Source organism: Odontesthes bonariensis, chromosome 11 (genome assembly GCF_027942865.1).
Source record: "Odontesthes bonariensis isolate fOdoBon6 chromosome 11, fOdoBon6.hap1, whole genome shotgun sequence".
NCBI lineage: Eukaryota > Metazoa > Chordata > Actinopteri > Atheriniformes > Atherinopsidae > Odontesthes > Odontesthes bonariensis.
The window spans coordinates 28,040,038-28,060,347 of record NC_134516.1 but is presented as its reverse complement, the minus strand read 5'-3'; the positions used below and the strand labels follow the sequence as shown (position 1 = coordinate 28,060,347).

Sequence of the window (20,310 nt, the reverse complement as noted above, 5' to 3'; positions counted from 1 at the left end):
ACGCCGGCTCCGTGTGGCCGCGACAGCGAAACGATAAGAAAAAGTATCGTTTACAGTGAAAAACGTTTCCGTGTAGCCGCAGCCTGAGAGAGTAAATTGACTGTGGAAGGGGTTCCATGGTGTAAAGGTCAGCACTCTGAACTCTGAATCCAGTGATCCGAGTTCAAATCTCGGTGGAACCTTCAGGTGTGTGCTGCCATGGTTGTGTTCTGGAAAGAAGATGAGTTGAGTAGGCTAGTCACTTGTGAACTGACACCAGAGTGCACAATTGATCAATTCCAGCTGAGAGGATCTGTGGTATGTGACATCATACCTTTGTGTTGCTAGTTGAATCTTTTTTGGTTTCCTCTTGCATATTCATTTACGATGCTTCTATTTATCCATGCTCTCCCAGAGGAGTGTGTTACAATCCCACTTCTGACTCAATTTGTTGCAACTCCACAATCTCTTTCTGCGAGCAACAAAATTTGGGAAAACTTACCTCATTCTTTGGCTTCCGGAACACTAGTGAATAGGCATGGCTTCAGTTTCTGTAGTGTAGTGGTTATCACGTTCGCCTAACACGCGAAAGGTCCTCAGTTCGAAACTGGGCGGAAACATTACTTGCTCCTCCTTTATTAATTCATCCTTGTGTGAAGATGTATGACTGCATATTAATGATAGCAACATCAACATATTCATAATTATGGATAGGAGGGGAGCCTCATCTGCTATTCTTGACATGTAAAGTCAATTTTTGCAGGTTTTAAAAAGATTTTCTGATGCTATGGTGTGAAACGGACTTTGGCGAATCCCTAGCTGCTGAGCGAAAATGGCAGCCTTCGGTCAAGGAATCGAACCCTGTTCCTCCGCTTGACAGGCGGATTCTAACCTTTGATCATTGAAGAAGATACAGAATGTGTTGCTTGACTGTCGTGCCAATTCTGAGAATACAAGTTGTAAGAGTATCACTGAAAAATTGACAAAAAAGCACGTCGCTAAAACCATTTCATGGTCAAGCATTTGCATAAATGAGAGCGTAAATTGACTGTGGAAGGGGTTCCATGGTGTAAAGGTCAGCACTCTGGACTCTGAATCCAGTGATCCGAGTTCAAATCTCGGTGGAACCTTCAGGTGTGTGTTGTCATGGTTGCGTTCTGGAAAGAAGATGAGTTGAGTAGGCTAGTCACTTGTGAAATGACACCAGATTGCACGATTGATCAACTCCAGCTGAGAGGATCTGTGGTATGTGACGTCACACCTCTGTGTTACTAGTTGAATCTTTTTTGGTTTCCTCTTGAATATTCATTTACAATTATTCTATTTATCCATGCTCTCCCAGAGGAGTGTGTTACAATCCCACTTCTGACTCAATTTGTTGCGACTCCACAATCTCTTTCCGCTAGCAACAAAATTTGGGAAAGCTTACCTCATTCTTTGGCTTCCGGAACACTCGTGAATTGGTGTGGAGCCAGTTTCCGTAGTGTAGTGGTTATTACATTTGCCTAACACGCAAAACGTCCTCAGTTCGAAACTGGGCGGAAACATTACTTGCTCCTCCTTTATTTATTTCACCCTTGTGTGAAGATGTATGACTGCACGTTAATGATAGCAACATCAACATATTCATAATTATGGATAGGAGGGGAGCCTCATCTGCTGTTCTTGACATGTAAAGTCAATTTTTGCCGGTTTTCAAAAGATTTTCCGATGCTATGGTGTGAAACAGACTTTGGCAAACCCCATGCTGCTGATCGAAAATGGCAGCCTTCGGTCAAGGAATCGAACCCTGTTCCTCCGCTTGACAGGCGGATTCTAACCTTTGACCAGCGAAGATACAGAATGTGTTGCTTGACTGTCGTGCATATTCTGAGAATACAAGTTGTAAGAGTATCACTGAAAAATTGCCAAAAAAACACATTGCTAAAACAATTTCATTGTCAAGAATTTGAATGACTGAGAGCGTAAATTGACTGTGGAAGGGGTTCCATGGTGTAAAGGTCAGCACTCTGGACTCTGAATCCAGTGATCTGAGTTCAAATCTCGGTGGAACCTTCAGGTGTGTGCTGTCATGGTTGCGTTCTGGAAAGAAGATGATTTGAGTAGGCTAGTCACTTGTGAAATGACACCAGAGTGCTCAATTCCAGCTGAGAGGATCTGTGGTATGTGACGTCACACCTCTGTGTTGTAAGTTGAATCTTTTTTGGTTTCTTCTTGCATATTCATTTACGATGCTTCTATTTATCCATGCTCTCCCAGAGCAGTGTGTTACAATCCCACTTCTGACTCAATTTGTTTTGACTCCACTATCTCTTTCCGCGAGCAACAAAATTTGGGAAAACTTACCTCATTCTTTGGCTTCCGGAACACTCGTGAACAGGCATGGCTTTAGTTTCCGTAGTGTAGTGGTTATCCCGTTTGCCTAACACGGGAAAGGTCCTCAGTTCGAAACTGGGCGGAAACATTACTTGCTCCTCCTTTATTTATTTCATCCTTGTGTGACGATGTATGACTGCACGTTAATGATAGAAACATCAACATATTCATAATTATGGATAGGAGGGGAGCCTCATCTGCTATTCTTGACATGTAAAGTCAATTTTTGCAGGTTTTCAAAAGATTTTCCGATGCTATGGTGTGAAACAGACTTTGGCAAACCCCAAGCTGCTGAGCGAAAATGGCAGCCTTCGGTCAAGGAATCGAACCCTGTTCCTCCGCTTGACAGGCGGATTCTAACCTTTGACCATTGAAGAAGATACAGAATGTGTTGCTTGATTGTCGTGCCAATTCTGAGAATACAAGCTGTAAGAGTATCACTGAAAAATTGACAAAAAAAACACGTTGCTAAAACCATTTCATTGTCAAGCATTTGCATGACTGAGAGCGTAAATTTACTGTGGAAGGGGTTCCATGGTGTAAAGGTCAGCGCTCTGGACTCTGAATCCAGTGATCCGAGTTCAAATCTCAGTGGAACCTTCAGGTGTTTCCTGCCATGGTTGTGTTCTGGAAAGAAGATGAGTTGAGTAGGCTAGTCACTTGTGAAATGACACCAGAGTGCACAATTGATCAATTGCAGCTGAGAGGATCTGTGGTATGTGACGTCACACCTCTGTGTTAATAGTTGAATCTTTTTTGGTTTCTTCTTGCATATTCATTTACGATGCTTCTATTTATCCATGCTCTCCCACAGGAGTGTGTTACAATCCCACTTCTGACTCAATTTGTTGCAACTCCACAATCTCTTTCCGCCAGCAACAAAATTTGGGAAAACTTACCTCATTCTTTGGCTTCCGGAACACTAGTGAATAGGCATGGGTTCAGTTTCCGTAGTGTAGTGGTTATCACGTTCGCCTCACATGCGAAAGGTCCTCAGTTCGAAACTGGGCGGAAACATTACTTGCTCCTCCATTATTTATTTCATCCTTGTGTGAAGATGTATGACTGCACGTTAATGATAGCAACATCAACATATTCATAATTATGGATAGGAGGGGAGCCTCATTTGTAATTTTTGACATGTAAAGTCAATTTTTGCAGGTTTTCAAAAGATTTTCTGATGCTGTGGTGTGAAACAGACTTTGGCGAATCCCTAGCTGCTGAGCGAAAATGGCAGCCTTCAGTCAAGGAATCAAACCCTGTTCATCCGCTTGACAGGCGGATTCTAACCTTTGACCAGCAAAGATACAGAATGTGTTGCTTGACTGTCGTGCCAATTCTGAGAATACAAGCTGTAAGAGTATCACTGAAAAATTGACAAAAAAACACGTTGCCAAAACCCAAGTTGTGTTGAGTAGGCACAATTTGTTGCGACTCCACAATCTCTTTCCTTTTGCAAAAAATTTTGGGAAAACTTACCTCATTCTTTGGCATCCAGAACACTAGTGAAGTATATATTTAAAAAAAAAAAAAAAAAAAAAAAAAAAGCTCGGTGGAACCTTCAGGTGTTTGCTGTCATTAGCCGCTTTCGGACTGTAGGAACCTTTGGCAGTTCTAATAACCTTTTAATCCGCGGGGCCGTTTTCTCCCGTGTTCGGACATACAGGAACTCGGGGCTTTCTCCCTCAGTTCCTATAACTATTTAGCTCCTTCTCCGAGGTCGGGTCTTTTCATAGTTCTATAGAACGATCTGACGGAGGTGCCTGGAGGTCGGTAGCTACGCCCCATGTCATGCTATCACGGCTGAAATGTTTCCTCATAGGACACGGACACAACCGGCGGGTTTTTAATAAGTTAAACTTACACTGGTCTCATTTGTCTCCAGCGCTCTGCTCTCCTTTCTTCCTTCATGAAATGAAAAACTCTCTGTTAGCTTTTCCAGCCTCGATATTAGACGCCTGATGTGATTGTCCATGATTAATATCACCATCATGCAGACCATAAACACGGTGGCCTCCCCACTCTCCATATTAGCTTCTTGGTGGTGTTTTTTCTACTCTCCTTACTTTTACCGTTTTGTTTTGTGTTTGAATGTAGCGCTAAACGGCTAACGGCTAATCACTGAAGCAGACGGCTGCGCGCGGCGCATCAGTCCCGATCAGGTCCCAACTCATGTGCGAATGCAGACTGAAACAGTTCCGCTGGGGAAGGATAGTTATCAGAACGAAATTCGAGTAGGGCAGTTCTGATAACTACTTTCTTAGAACGGTCTGTCCGAAAGCGGCTATGGTTGCGTTCTGGAAAGAAGATGTGTTGAGTAGGCTAGTCAGTTGTGAAATGACACCAGATTGCACGATTGATCAATTCCAGCTGAGAGGATCTGTGGTATGTGACGTCACACCTCTGTGTTGCTAGTTGAATCTTTTTTGGTTTCTTCTTGCATATTCATTTACGATGCTTCTATTTGTCCTTGCTCTCCCAGAGGAGTGTGTTACAATCTTGCTAGCTTTAGCACCAATTTAGCACGCTAGCTAGAAACTCCGAACATTAGCATCATCTTATGACGTTTTATATCTATGGTTACAAAGTGCATGACTCGTCTCACTCAGCCAAAACGTCAGGCAAAACTTACTATTTACTGGCGTATCTCACTTTTTATGTTACAGTGAGAACAGGCATGCTAACCTCTAGCTCATTAAGCAGGTGTTAGGGTGGTTTGTAAAAGCGACAAGTAAAGTTACCGTTCCAAAATGACCGGGTGCCCGAAGAGTAATATTGATATAAAATACAATATCATCAGATAGGCCAACTACTTCATGTACTTACCGAACAGTGTAACCGTTAAAAGTTGAGATGTTGCTCTTTCTTCAGTAGACCGATTGAGTAGAGACTGAGTCGAGACAGTTCTTGCTTCAGCAGAGCGGTGTTCGTACATGGGGTGGGGGTTATGGGGTCACACTTGAGGTGTGAAATACAGGATCAGAGTTTAGAGTAAAAAGTTCATAATAAAATAATTAAGTTAATAATTAAACATTTACACTTAGAGGTTTGATTCAGTGACACTTCCTTTTTTACACTCGGTTTTGACAACAACTATTTATCTACTGAGAGTTAATTATAATGGATTAACTCTATCCAAGGTATAATTAACTCTACTAGTGTATGTCTAGTTTAACACCAAGAATTCAACTCTTCTCAATTTGCTGTGTAGGAGGAAATTTCATAAATATCCTCAAAACCAGTTTTCCTCAGTGTGCAGACTTCAGATTTTTGTTTTAAGTTTTGTACAAAGAAAATAGACTCAAATGTAACCTCTCTTCAGTGCATATTCAGAACTTATTTAAATCTCTTCCAGAAAAACTCTTGTTTTGACTCTTTCGTTTTCTTTAAAATAAAGATTTTTAAAAAGCTAATTGACCATGTGCTCTGTTTTACATATAACATCAGTTATAGAGGTAAACACGCAAAGTTAGCATATTGACAGGTTTCAAATATATTTTTCAGTGGCGGCCGTGCTTTGGCTCACTGGGGCTTCAGTGCGGGTTTACCGTCCATTCAGAGTCGCTATTTAAATCCGTCCTGAGTGCCCACATGGATCTGGATCTCACTAACCGTGCTGTATGCCAATAAACACAGAGAGACAGCTGTTAGAAGACTTTCTTCTGCAGGTTTCCTTCTGATTTATTTATCTTTTAAACACATATTCAGCAGCAGGATGTTTATTCATCAATTAGCCGACTAATAATGAACTATGAGAGGCATTTCATGTATTGAGAGCAGCTACCATTGTTATTGTTATTATTATCACGTATATCAGCAGTTCAGAATATTTGATCATTTATATTTATAATTTAATATTTATACATGTAAATATAATACATAATACTCACAAGAGTTCCTGATTATTATCTATTTATGGACATAACACGGAGATGCTCCATATGTTAGTCCATTGTTGCCAGTTAACTGCAGCCTTGCACCTTTCAGCAGCAGCTGTTACTGCTGAGCAATCAGTTCCCTCTGCACTGAGGATCATATGAAAGCAGCTCCTGCAGCTTCAGGTTAGTGTCACAGGGCTCTGAACTTTGTGTTAGTGCTGTTTGGCAGGAGCAGGTCCCAGGCAAGCTTTAATTATATTGCAGCAGAATGAGGTGAGTAACTTCTAGTCTATCCCAGTGCTTCTAAGTGGTGGCACTGAACCTCTGCTGCCTTAAATGTCTGAGGCAAGCAGAACCTCACTTGGTGGCAGCATTGCACTATGAATATGCAGTTAAGCTCAACAGGACTGGGCATGTTAAGGGGAGGTGGTGGTTGGACCCCACTGGTCTCTAAATGTACTCAGAACTTCATCTGAGATGTCCCTGTTTCTGCAGGGTTTTGTGGATTTCTTGTGTGCTGATTGGAAGCATCACCTGCATTCCTGCACAAAGCGGTAAGCTGTCCCAATCAAAGCTCAGCAACTAAAAGCAGTTTAAATTGACTCGGGGTGTAAATGGAAGGCTGATCTTAATTCTGTTTCCTCACCCATGTATTCAGTTTATGGACAAGCTCTATCTAAGCCAACGTATCAGAAAGCAGCTGGAACCAGTGGTTCTGCAGCACAGCAGCATGGCGCTCAGGGAGGTCAGTCTGGAGCTCCTGGCAGCAATTACCAGTTTGAAGATGGGAGCTGGAGCCTTTCATCTGACACCAGCGGCGAGGACGAGCCAGTCTTCACTCCTGTGACCGACGAGGATCAAGTCTACGCTTACAAATCTCGGTCCCGCTACAACCAGAAGCGTGTGCTGTTCAGCCAGTTCCGCTACAGCCCAACAGAATCTGAGCCAGACCACGGCAAAACATCTCAGCACAAGGTTCAAGTTCAGAGCGGCTTCTGAGGATCTTTCTGGTGAGGCTCCTTTTACTCTGCATGTATGCTCTCTGTAGCTGCTGGTAGGTGACTGACTTTCTTTGTCTTGCAGATCTGCATATTCTAGAGGCATCGCTGCTGCTACCGCTTGAATAAATGGCTTTTAACTTGAATACCTTGTTGCACCATCAAATGGCTCCTAGCTGTCTCTGGGTCACCCAGTTGTGGGTTGGAGGGGATAGTTGAGGGCCTGACAGGTTGACATGACTTAATACTATAAATAAGGTGTTGGCATTAACGTAAGGACAGTATCTGCTCAAAGGTGAGCTTGTGAAGGTCTTGACGGCTTCAGCTTGGAATGTATTCCCAACTAAAAATGGCTGAAAAGCCAACTGCAGCTCTCTGACAGCAGTGGGTAAAGGTGTGGCCTTGAGCTCTATCAGAAGATTCCACTGCTGCATATTGTGCTGAGGGGGAAACCTTTACGCTCTGTAGCAATCCTCACCCTACAGCTCTGGGTAAGGGCAGACCCATCAGATGCTGGGGCCATGTGAAACCTGGACAGTAGTTTCTGCAAGTCCATGGCTGAGGATGGCTTCATAACTATCTTCTGTGGCTGCAAAGGTTTGTTACTTTGAAGACTTGTAATGAAGCTTGTGCTACACAAATCAAAAGATGTGGCAGCTACTTTTAGTGAAGTGGCTTGGGAACAAAATTTATAGGCTCAATGTTGTCACTTACTCACTCCCTGGAAGTAAGTTGGATCAGGTGGTTGGGGGCAAACATCTAGTGGAGGACCCTGTTCATGACATCTTAAACACAAAGCAGAGTATTTTTGTTAAATCTATACATTACCAATGAGGTTGGGTCACGGAAACTGAAAGGAGCCTCACTAGCAGAGGTGTGGCCAGAAGGTCATCATTGCCTATCAGGACAGTAGCATAGGACCTGCTTGTGAATATTAGCATGTAGGGAAACATTAAAGCTGAAGAAAAAGGCCTTTTGTGTTGGGTTGTTCAGGAGGTTGACCTGAAGCAGGTACCAGGTGGCCAAAAGGGCTGCATCATCAGTAGCTGCTCAAACTAAAATTCAGGGATGGGAAGAATTTGTCATCTGTTCCCATTTCTTTGGTTGCATCTATAAAATAACAGTTTGACATGCATGAAATAGCATTTTTGCAGAAAACGGGTGATTCCCTGAGATGCATCTGGACCTTCAGCTGTTCAGTGAAGCCTCATCAGAAATGGTCTCCATGGAAGGGTGGCTGTCAAGAGGCCGTTCATAAGGAGGGGAAACGGGGAGAAAAGGCTGAGCTATGACACAAGAAGTGGACTGAAAATCAGTGGCAACAGGTCTGATGGAGGGATGAGTCCTCCCCAGAGCCCGGGGAGGGTTAGAATAAATGTATTAAATAAATCAAACAACTCTCATGGATTCTGTTCATTACATCAGATTTTACAGATCAAACATCTATTTTGTTCTACATTTGGATGCAAGAAGGCGAGCCAGGTGTTGGAATATATTCAGTTAAGTCGTGAGCTGTACAACCACACAGTGGACTGTGCACAAAAGCATTCACTATCCTGTCTGGAACATGAACAAACATGTGTGATTAATACTGGGCATAATGCAACATCAAATATTCCATCTATATGTGAGAATCAGATGTCTTACCTGGTCGTCCCTACAGCAAGGACACTGCCTGTGGGGACTACTTGCACATAGTCGACATATACTGACATAATTAAAAGAAAAACTTCTGTGGACTTGTTTCCACACTTTAAGTCACTCACATTGTTAACCTGCAGGTTGCAGTTTAAATATGAACATGATAAAGTCTGGTCTTTGTTGGATTTTATGAAAGTAATTATGAGGACAGATGATGTGAACTACTGTAACAAATGTTAGTTTTCAGAATTAAAACAACCTGGGGATATAAATATTCTCATTTTCATAAATAAATATGAAGTTCAGGTGTGACAGTCAACATTTTACAGTAAAAAATACTTTCTCAGAAACTTAGACCCATATTAAAAAAGAGCATTATTCAAATAGACACATTTTCCCTTTTAAATGAGTTAAAAATGAAACTTTAACTTCAGTGTATTTTCAGTACAGTTCCACCTCACTAAGAAACATTTGAGAAACAGTTACAGATATGAACAAAATGATGGCACAAGGTGCTTTAAACATTTAACCTCCGTTATGTCCTGTTTAATCAAGTTCATCTGAAATAAATCTAAGATATCCTCCATATCACTTAATAAAAGAGCAGCTCTGCATCATGTTGTCTCACGTTTCTACATCTCAGCTCAGATATTAATCTGAGCTTTAAACATCTCAGAGTGCGCAGAAGGCAGTTAGCGTGACTTTAGGAAGAATACACCCTCTGCTATGTTCCAAACACATCCATGCTTCTAGATCCTCTGGATGAGAGAGCTGCAGAGCTCCTTATTCCTGCCAAGGAGTCAACATTATGTTAGAGTTATTTCCAGAACTCAGCAGGTTAACTTACTAAGACTCCAGTCTTATGTCACGCTGAGCTCACTTTTTTCCCCTTGAAACCCAACTAGCAGCTCCCACTAGTGAAGTGGACAAGTGATGTGTTGGACCCCAATTTCATGGCTGTGACGACTTTGTGACGTATTAGAACCGAGGTTATAACCTGGAGTCCTTCAGACCAAATCTCTGTCACTCCCCTCACACTCCCCAGCCAGAGATTAGGGGCCCACAGTGATCTGCAGGACTTTGGTCCAGATGTTTAACACCGTATCTGACCAAGCGTAATTCACCTTCTTTAAAACATCCCATGTTCATTCCTCACATGTTGCAACAAACCATTTTAAATGTCAGAAGTGTTCATTTTCAGAGCTGAATTGAATGCAGCACGATCTGACTGGGTCCCAGGTGAGGTTTATGAGTGTAATTAGAGCAGGTAGAGCACCAATATAAAGTCAGCTGCAGCCTCAGATGAGTTACAGCACAAAGCTTCTCTCAACAGCAGTCACTAGATTGCTGTTTTTGACCAGTTTTATCTGAATTGTGTTGCTTCTGTTTTGTCTTGTTCAACATGTTGTTTAAGGTTTTCTTCAGGTGAGTCTTCATGTTTAATGGTTTAGGTTTTTGTTCTCCTATATACTAAAGTTTCTTTCTTTTCTTTTGAAATCCAAACAGGATTTCCTGGCTTTGTGTCCTGCTCTTCAGCATTGGAACATGTTATCCCCCCCAGAAAAGCAAGTATATCAAAATTTAGGTGCAGTTTATATAAAGGCAGCCAACATGGGAAGTTGTTTAGTCTGGACATGCTCAACCCATGATGTTGGTAGGAATGAGAGGGAAGAGGGTCTGCAACTATATTAATCATGCAGCACCAATTCTTACAATGTATTAGACTTCAGGTTTAATGACCCACTTGAACTGCAAATACTCCTTTAGCTTTGTTTATTGTTACTAAACATATTGGCAGTGATACAGAGGCTACTGACAGCATGACTAACCATGCTGTCATACTTTGCTTCAACTAATTTCTGGGCTCAGGTCAAAACAGTGGGTCCTCTGGCTCTGGTAGTAGCACCTCCGGGTCTGGCTACGGCGGCGGCTCCTCTGGGTCTGGCTACGGCAGCGGCTCCTCTGGGTCTGGCTACGGCGGCGGCTCCTCTGGGTCTGGCTATGGCAGCGGCTCCTCTGGGTCTAATGCTGGCTTTACTGCGCAGGACGCAGACTTTGCTCGTTTCCTTGCTACCCTAATGAACTTGAAGATCGACAGTTCTTTCCCACAGTCTGTCTGGACCTCCGACCAGGTCCCTAAGGACACATCTGAGATACGCACTGTATACCCTTCATCCCACGTCGTCCAGTCCAGCAATGGCTACCAACGAGCCCGCGACTCCAGTTCGTACGCCAAATACTCCCAGGATGCTTTTGACCATGCTGATGCCAAGACTGGGTCTAAAGGGCAGAAGTTGTACTGAGGTAAAGCTGGACTAGTGTCTGAAGTATTGAGACTCCTGTATCAATACTGACCCCTTCTGTTTTCTGCAGGTGACTCTCATGAACACTTCCATGGAGATTCCAACATGTGGCTGAACTCTGGCAAAATAAACTTGACCAATAAAATGAGGTCTGTGTATTGAATACTTTAACTCGAGGTTTGTTTTCACTTCATAGAGGTTTTGAGTCCACACCCACTGAGGCTGACTGTTGTAACACTGTTTCCTTCTCATGGTTGAATTGCATTACACAAACCCAGACCAAAATAACTTGAAGCTCAGTACAGTGGCCTTGCTTCACCTTGCACCATGAAGGTGTTTCAGTTAAATCTGCACTCGCTGGCCTTTTCCAAGCTTTAATTGCATGTGACTCGTTAACCTACGCTACGTAGCCTTGCCCCTCTGCTTGGCACCACTTGGTGTCTTCTGTGTGCCTCATCAGAGCCATACATCCCTCTTAACCAACTGTCTCAACTTGCCCCCTGTGTGTGCGGCCTTTGTTCATCTCACCTGGGACACCAGCTGGAGGGCTATGACACCGTGCTTCATACAGACTCGGTCCTTAACATGGCATCACATCTTCCCATGTTGGTTTTCATCCTACACAAGACTTAAATATCTCCTCTGCTTTTGTTTTCCTGATTCTACCACATGTGGAAGATGCCTTTTCAAATTCCCTCGTGCAAAGCTACATGATCAATTTGCAAAATATTTTTTAACTCCTTTGATTCAGATCACTTGCTATTAAACTAGCAATAGTTGGCACAATGAAACTTTCAAAGTACTCTCTGATACGGCCCTCTAGAAAAGGTCTCCAAACAGTTCTAGCAGAGTCTCAGTGAATGGAAGTGTGGAAATTATTAGACCTTTTGCATAGTCGACTGGAGAGCTGTCCAGGGTGTACCCTGACTCTTTCAATTGGCAGCAGGGATAGGCTAAAGCAGAGATACTCATTATGCGGCTCCTCAAGCTTTAATTGGTGGCTCACACTCTCATAGTAGCTTGTAACAAATTTTTCAAATAACATACAGCGAATACTGCACAGTATTAAGTATTTTTATTAAGGCTTAATGGTGTTTCCTAAAGGGGGCTCTGTTAAACCTGGCAACGCAGCCCGCTTAAACCACCGTCACACTTGACCGCAGTGCACGCTAGCTCCATTAGCGAGATGCAGGCACAATGGGTCAGTTTTTAATTAAAGGACAAAAACCATGCTCATCTTGAATGTCTCACTATGATTACAACAAACCACAACTACAACATGAAAGTCAAGGACATGCATGCCTGCTTCCAGTATTAAGGTAAATTTGGTCTTAATTGAAAATGTATTGGCCGTGTTGTTTCTTTTGTGGGATGTTTTATATGTAGAAATGCATATTTGCAAAAGGGGACTTAGTATGTTGTCATAAAAGTGGCTCTTCCCTTGATTTTGCTCTGCCTTTGTGAAAAAAAATATTATCACTGGGCTAAATGCTAAACTACCCTAAACTGGATACATTGAGTAAAGTAAATGGATGGTAAGATAGTTCTACAGTGAGGAACCTTGGAGTTATTTTTGACCAGAATTTATCATTTGACTCGCATATAAAACAGGTTTCTAGGACTGCCTTCTTTCACCTTCGTAATATTGTTAAAATCAGGATCCTGCCTCAGTGATGCAGTAAAACTGCTCCATGCATTTGTTACTTCAGGATTTGACTCCTGTAATTCTTTATTATTGGGCTGTCCCAGATATTCTCTGAAAAGCTTCCAGGTGATCCAAAATGCTGCAGCCAGAGTTCTGATGAGATCTAACAGGAGAGATCATTTTTCTCCAGTTTTAGCTTGATTGGCTCCCTGTTAAATTCAGAATAAAATTTAAGATTCTTCTCACATAAAGCTCTGAAGACTTCATACAGCCAAATCATGCTCGAAAAGCACAGGCGGGAAAAACAAGTTATTTTACCATATATGTCCCCTTTAAGATTTTCTCTGAGCATCTCAGGGATTTGCAGGGCTTGTGACTTGTGACTCAAGCAAAAATGTAACTCAATGTTTGATATAGCAATTAAAAAGGACAAACATGGAATGAAACATAATACAAGGATTGTAAAATGACCACACTAATAAAAGCACTTGCAGAAAACAGTAAAATATTAACTCTATAATAAAAACAAACCGTGTACAAGACATGAAAAGAGCACATTATAACAAGGCAAATAGGCCAATTGAGGAATCTATGGAGGCTTAAAATTCAAAAGAGTTTTTATATTTTCATAGACAAACCAGTCTTCAAATCAAATTTATTTTTCTTAAATGCATCAGCAACACATCCTTTCGCTTAGAGTTGCTCCAACATCATTCCTGGACCATTTGAGCAAAAACTGCTGGATAGAAATTTGAAAGCCAGATGAGGAGCTGGGTACTGGGAGAGCACCATTAGTTCTACCAATACTTTGCTCAGTGAGTTAGAGCAGAATAGCAAATGAAAGATTTCACATTTACTCAGTAAACCAGGTACACTTCCAACTGTACAAGGACTTGATAAAGCTTACCAGGATACCAACAAGGAAATTTGACTTCCCATTTAGAAGTTGTAAATTCAGAGGATGCAACATCAATAGGCATGTTCTGGCACAACTGCAGAACCTGCCATTACAGAGTGGAAAGGCAACAAGTTGCCTATTAAAGCACAGAAGAGTGGTACAGGGTAGGGTTGTCAAAGAATATTCTAAATTTGACTGACATTCAGCAGTCAAAATTAATGCTTGAACGTGGAAAAACACTGCTTTGGCAAGTCAGCGCACTGCATGACGGGGTCAGGGACAGGTCACAGGAGTCGCACTCTGGTAAAGCGTCACTGCTGAAAGTCGACTTACATGAAGATGGCAGAAAATTCAGAACCCAACTCGACCACAGGCGCAAAGAAAGTGATTTTAACCCCCAAAAATATATAAAGCCCCGTCTGGAAATACTTCAGATTTTGGTCAGTTGATGGAAAAATTTGAGCCTTGAGACAAAGTTGCATACGAGCTACAGTTAGCTTATCATTCGACCACCAGCAACATGAGGTTAATTCTTGAAAATGTTCACCCAAATGGACTTGCCATAACATGAAACAAATTGTTATACGTTTAAACTTGAATAAACTACCTGTACAAGTAGTGAAGTCGGTTTGTCCAGTTGACTCAAAGCTGCCGTTGCCTGACAGTTTGGCTGATTGAAAGCCCGCAGATGCGCATGTGTGTCATTGATGTGTTAAAACAGAGGTCTGTATACATTGTTTTAGAAGGAATATGCAATCATTTTTGACAGCGCTAGTATAGGGATACCCAGAGACAAAAATAGAAATAATGTTCATTATCCACTGTTGAGCCATTACTTTAGCATTCCGTCTGCAGGGTTTGGGAGAAAAAAAAATAACCCAGACAAGGTCATATGACAAGACTGCTGAAGACAGTCTACCATGCACTCAGCAATCTGTGCCCGGAGTACCACGTGGTGGCACAAAGTTGTACCAATTTCAAGCATGCACTGCATAGAAGGGGTTGTGTCTGGCTGCCATGTACAAGTGTAGAGAAATGGCTGTAAAGGATGATGTACCCGATCGCTATAGTCAATTGAGCAATGGAAGCAACTATTTAACACTTCCTCTGAAGATGCAGAGCTTTAAGAAGCCATGTTTGAAACCAAAAGCAGAACGTCCGAGTCAAATATGACAGGTGATGCCTGCCATTTGCCTTGAACCCAGATGTGTACACAGGACATTGTTTCCCTTAGTCAATCATTCTGAAGCAAGATCATTTGACAAGATTTTATTCAAAGACTAAAAAGAATCTTGTGCCGTTGGGATATGCTTCCCAATCTGAAACAGAACCAGATTAGTTAGAGCATTGAGATAAAGACATTTGCAGGTACCACTCCCAACATACCCTCTGCACATCATGTTCAGCTCTAGCGGGCACTTGGGAAGAACTTTTTCTGCTGCCCAGAACCATGGCTGTCAGTAATATGCTCCTTCAAGTAGTGGACGTCCTGAAAGTAGTCTTTGCCCTTCTCATGCTGCTGGCTGAAGGTGCTGTAGGTTCCAGAGGGGTACAAGCCGTACAAAAGCCTGTAGTCAAAGTTAGGAGATCCACCCACACCAAAGCGTGGCACCAGTACGGTTGCGGATCCCGGTCCAGACCCTTGGCGGTCATCCGGGTAGCCGAATTCCTCCGTCTGCTGCTGGTAATTCCCGAGTTCAGCTTCCTTGGTGACACTGGAGGTCTCCCCTGACTGGAGGACAGGGCCAGGTGGTGACAGAGGGGCTGCAGGGAGAACGTCAGTGAGGCTGAGGGCTTGGGCTGACGCATCCTCAAAGACTGAGGGAGCAATAGCCCACTGGGTTTCTGTGTGGAGACATTTCACAATTAGTCCTTTTCACAGCAGAAGTTCTGATAGCACAGAGTGTTGACATCCCAGTTTCCTAGGACGTAAAGTTAAAAGCCCCAACCAACTCTACAGAGATTGAGCAGACTGAATGAGAAGCACAGGTGCAATGCTCAGGTTCCCTTTGGTGCCCCAGTAAGGCTGCTTAAAGTGAAGGGCCTTTCCTCCAAGCAGAAGGGAGCCATTATTACACACCTGAGCATCATTTTGTGTTTTAATACATATGTTCTGAATTTTTATTTTTTTAATTCAAACTAAACAGCAGGTTTCGGCTTTATAATGGAGCTCGGCAAGATTTGCTAGTGGCTTCATGAAAACACACCTTTAGGGTTCCAAACATTTTGGGCCATCTACACTCCAAGCAGAAGATTTACCTTGTGGTCCAGATTGGACAGCTCCAGGTTGCAGAGCGCCAGCGGCGGATCCTACGTCAACAGGCACATAAGTGACAGTAGAGTATCCTGTTGCAGGCAGGCCAGAGCTCAAGCTGCTCAATGCTGGACCCGTCTGAACAGCCTGTGGGACACCAGAAGCTTGGACAGCCATTTGCATGGGCACAACGGAGCCAGAGCTGCTGAATCTTGGGTCTCCCTGAAGAGCACCTTGGACAAGGCCAGGAGCTTGGACAAAACCGGGAGCTTGGACAAAGCCAGGAGCTTGGACAAAACCGGGAGCTTGGGCAACCAGTTGCGTTGGCACAAATGAGCCATAGCCACTGAATCTTGGGTCTGCCTGAAGAACAGGTTGACTTAGACCAGAGGCTTGCACAGGTGTCGCCATATAAACGTCACTGGAAGCAGTGTAGGGCACGGTCACCGGGCGGCCAGCGGCTGCTCCCTGGTAAGAGCCAAAATTACCTGCAGCTCTTGTGCCACTGCTCCTCTGGCCTGCTGATTTTGAACCTGGGTGCATGAGAACAAGTTTAGCAGAAGCTAATTCAAGCAAGCATGTAATGTTTTACCACAACAGATGATAGCACACCTTTAGTGGGAAAACCCCATGTAGCAGCAGTCAACAAGGCAAAGAGGGAAACCCTGAAATTATGTACAGCAAAGAGTAAGAATGCAATATTAACTAATGTTTCCAATCAATCAAACAAACAAAAACTGTGAAAGACAGCTTGTGCTTATACCTCAGGAAGAACCCAGCAGCTGTCATGGTGAAAACAAGCTATGAGAGGAAACAGCAAGGGTGAAGGTTTATAAATAATGCCACAGACCAGCCCAGACCAATCAAAGCTTAACGTGCTAACAACAGACAGCTGCTTGTGAGGGACTATCAGGACAGGTGGACCCTGGAGGCTCATCTGGTTGCTCTGGTATCAGCCTCATTGCCTCCTCTCGCCTCCACCCTCCTGTCTGTGCTAAAGGCACTTAGTCACTGCCAAATATTTTACTGTCGTAAAATAGCTCTACCCAAATTGTCGTAATTCTCAGATTTTCTATTTCAGTTAAACGTAGAAGCTGGAAATAACATCCTAGATGTTGAGTTTTCACACCGACCCACTGACACATTTAACAAGTTAACTGAGGCCTGTAGAGTCTGAGATGTAGCTCTTATTGGTCCTTTAAAGGAGACATGTTTTGCCCTTTTTGGTACAATTTCCCGAGGTCTTACTGAAATATATGAGACAGGTCAGGAGCTCCTGGTCTTATTGGCCAAGTTTTTCCCCCAAAAGTGTATTTTATTTCCTAAACATGATGCTTTTCTAACTTTAACCCAGTACTTTTAATGTTTTACACCTTTCGACCAAGTAGTTTTGGAAAAAAAGGTGAAAAACGAATGAAGGAAACAACGGTCTCACAGCAGTTCAAAGACTGGTGTCAAACACAAGTCCTGTGTTTAGGAGATGGCTGACTATCCTCTGCATCCTTTTTAATCTCCTGACTTGGTCAGTGTTACTTGTTGATAATCCAGCGGTGCAGGATGATGTTTCCTGTTAGTTTGGCAGAACTGGTGCTCAGCTGCTGGCACAGAGGAATAACTGGCCCAGCAAAGAGCCTCCAACAAATAACCAACCGGATGATCCAGAACTTCCTGCAGCTAAACAAAGATGAAACAGAGGTCATTGTCAGCTGTTAAAAATCTGAGCTCAGCTTCAGGCTGTGATGTTAAAAAGCACAAACCAAGCAGGAATCTGGCTGTTATTATGGACTCAGAGCTGAACTTCAGCAGCCAGATCAGGTCAGTTAGGAAGTCAGCCGACTATCACCTGGAGAATATTTCCAGGATTAAAGGACTTCCTTCCCTGGTTACCTGTCAGATTTTATTACTCATTTTAAAAGCTTTGAATAGTTGGACGGTTGCCTCTGTCTATGATCTGTGAACTCCTTACTCCCCTGATTGCTGCTCACACGGCCCACTGTTTAATACAACTGAGCTGTTCATTAGATGGAAATGAATCCCTGCATACTCCTAAAAATCACTTTATTTTGAGGCTTTTTCTTCAAATTAAAACCCCACTTTCATAATTACTCGGGACTCTTTGTAAAATGCAAATAAAACCAGAAAGATATGATCTTAGAACTATTAAAAAGTTATATCTATTTAGAAATAGTGCAAGTTCGGTGCCATCTGTTGGTTTCCTTTGCGAGGAAATAGTTTTTGAATTGCTCTGTATGAATGAATTGGATTCATTCTGAATTTAATTAATTGGATTATAATTACAATGAATTGAACTCCAATTGGCCTGAATTGGACTTTATTACTGAAGTGCCCTGAGATGACATTAGTTGTAATTGTAATAGTTTATTTTGGCAACATTTTAAACAAACTGACATTATTCTGTCTTGGGAAACACTGCTGGTGGAAAACATGATACTGGCTGCTGAAAAACTGGCAGAAGTGGACCTTCCAACGTGACAGTGACAGGAAGTAATCAGCTGAAGTCGTCCAGAGATTAACAGAGAACACAAATCAACATTCTGGAATCCGGACTTCACTTCCATCCAGAATCTGTGGTTGGAACCACAGACCAGAAGAGACAGAACAGAAGCCTTCACAAAGTTGTGATGTCATCACTGTAGTGACATCACAATCGATGTCATCTCTGATCTTGTTTGACATCACAAAGTTTATACAGGCCAGACATTTTCACTGCTTTTTCACAGTTGGTCAGGAGTTTATCTGAAGAAACACGTCCAGTTTTTGAAGCAGATTTGAAAGTCACAGCAAACGGTTTTCACATCGCCTAAAAAACACTTAATTACTATCTTAAATAATCATTTTAACAAGCACTTAGAAACAATGCTTACTTACTATCTTAAATTTTTTTGATTGTAAGTACTTAAAAACAACAAGCAAAATCATTCAAACCAAGAAACCATCTCCTCCACTTCAGTGGTGTGACATGGCAGACGGCGATTTGCCCGAGGGTTTCTACACGTGTCCCATTACTTTTGGCAGTAAGGAAAGTTATGAGGAACCCAGCAACTGTTGGAAAAAGAACAATCCCAGGTCTCTGCTGCAGCTGGGACTCCTCACTCAGAGGATGTCCAGCTCCTGCAGGATCATCTCCAGGCCTCCGTAGTTCCTCCAGTCAAGTGGAAGTTTCCAGTTTGACAAACCGAGGGGATTCCCTCTAACGCCTCTGCTGCCGACCGAGATTATGGATCAGAGAAATGACAGAACTCTTACCGACAGAAGAATGACGAGATCAGCTATTTATAGCATGGGATGGATATTCTGAGGACAAAGCTGCTGAAGAAACATTTCTTTCTGACAGGAGAAAAAGACAGAAGAGTGGCAGCAGAGAGCGGCTGCTCCATGACTGAGGAAAAACTAAAGAAGGTGCAAAACTGTTTGACGTGTGAGCGTCATCTCCGTCAAAAGTGTGAGCAGGAGCTCAAGCAGTGCAACTGAGTCACTGCAGGATTATGTGAAACTCTGAAAGCAGCAGCAGCAGAAACTGAATATCAGTCAGTTCTGAAAGAGGCAGAGAGCTGGAAAGAGCAACTGAAAGAAAAGAGCCACGTTCGTGGAGCGGAACTCTCTCTTTTATTTGCCAGAACTATCATGAAAAGCCAGGCTTTCCGCGAATCCAGCTTCGTGGAACACCCCTCAGGACTTCCAAAACTTCCAGACTTCCGAACTGGGTTCCAGTTCCTGCTCTTTATTCTTTCATCAGTTTTATGAACCATGTGGTGCTGTGCCTTAGTTCAGAGGTCTTCAACAGGGGGTCCGCGGAGGTACTGCAGGGGGGTCGCGAAATCTTTGGTGGATTAGACGATTTTTAACTTATTTATTTATTTATTTTTTTTTAACTTTTTTTTTTTTTTTTTTTTTTAACAGTTTTTTCTCACAAATTGTGTGCAAACGTGTGCCATCCACAGATGGTATGAGGATTCATTGTCCCATCTACATGCATGTTTAAAGTTAAAATCAGAGGATTATTTGAATAGCTCAGTGTTGTATGCAGGGGCGCAGATAGGATTTTGGAACTGGGGGGGACAAAGCTGCCAGCACCCCCCCGCAACCAACCCTCAACCATGTGTTGTGCGTAACAATATACAGCCATGACATAACCCATCAAACTCAATTGCCCATCATTGCAAAAAATAAAGCGTATTGATTGTGGTGCTTCCAATCAGTCAACAAGAATGCCATATGCTGTATGCAAAAACTGTTTTATTTAAACATTAACTGACTTCAAGCACACTGATTCTTTAACAAAACCAAAAGAGCAGGGCGTAAAAAAAACACAAAATG

At 42.7% G+C, this 20,310-nt stretch overlaps 3 non-coding genes across 3 annotated transcripts; all 3 read left to right on the top strand.

Moving 5' to 3' along the window:
* Nucleotides 1-526: 526 nt before the first annotated feature.
* On the top strand, nucleotides 527-599 carry trnav-aac (transfer RNA valine (anticodon AAC)). The gene has a single exon. It is a non-coding gene; the product is annotated as a tRNA-Val (tRNA).
* A 438-nt stretch (nucleotides 600-1,037) lies between these two features.
* Nucleotides 1,038-1,109, top strand: trnaq-cug (transfer RNA glutamine (anticodon CUG)). The gene has a single exon. It is a non-coding gene; the product is annotated as a tRNA-Gln (tRNA).
* Nucleotides 1,110-3,299: 2,190 nt separating this feature from the next.
* On the top strand, nucleotides 3,300-3,372 carry trnav-cac (transfer RNA valine (anticodon CAC)). The gene has a single exon. It is a non-coding gene; the product is annotated as a tRNA-Val (tRNA).
* The last annotated feature ends 16,938 nt before the right edge of the window (nucleotides 3,373-20,310 follow it).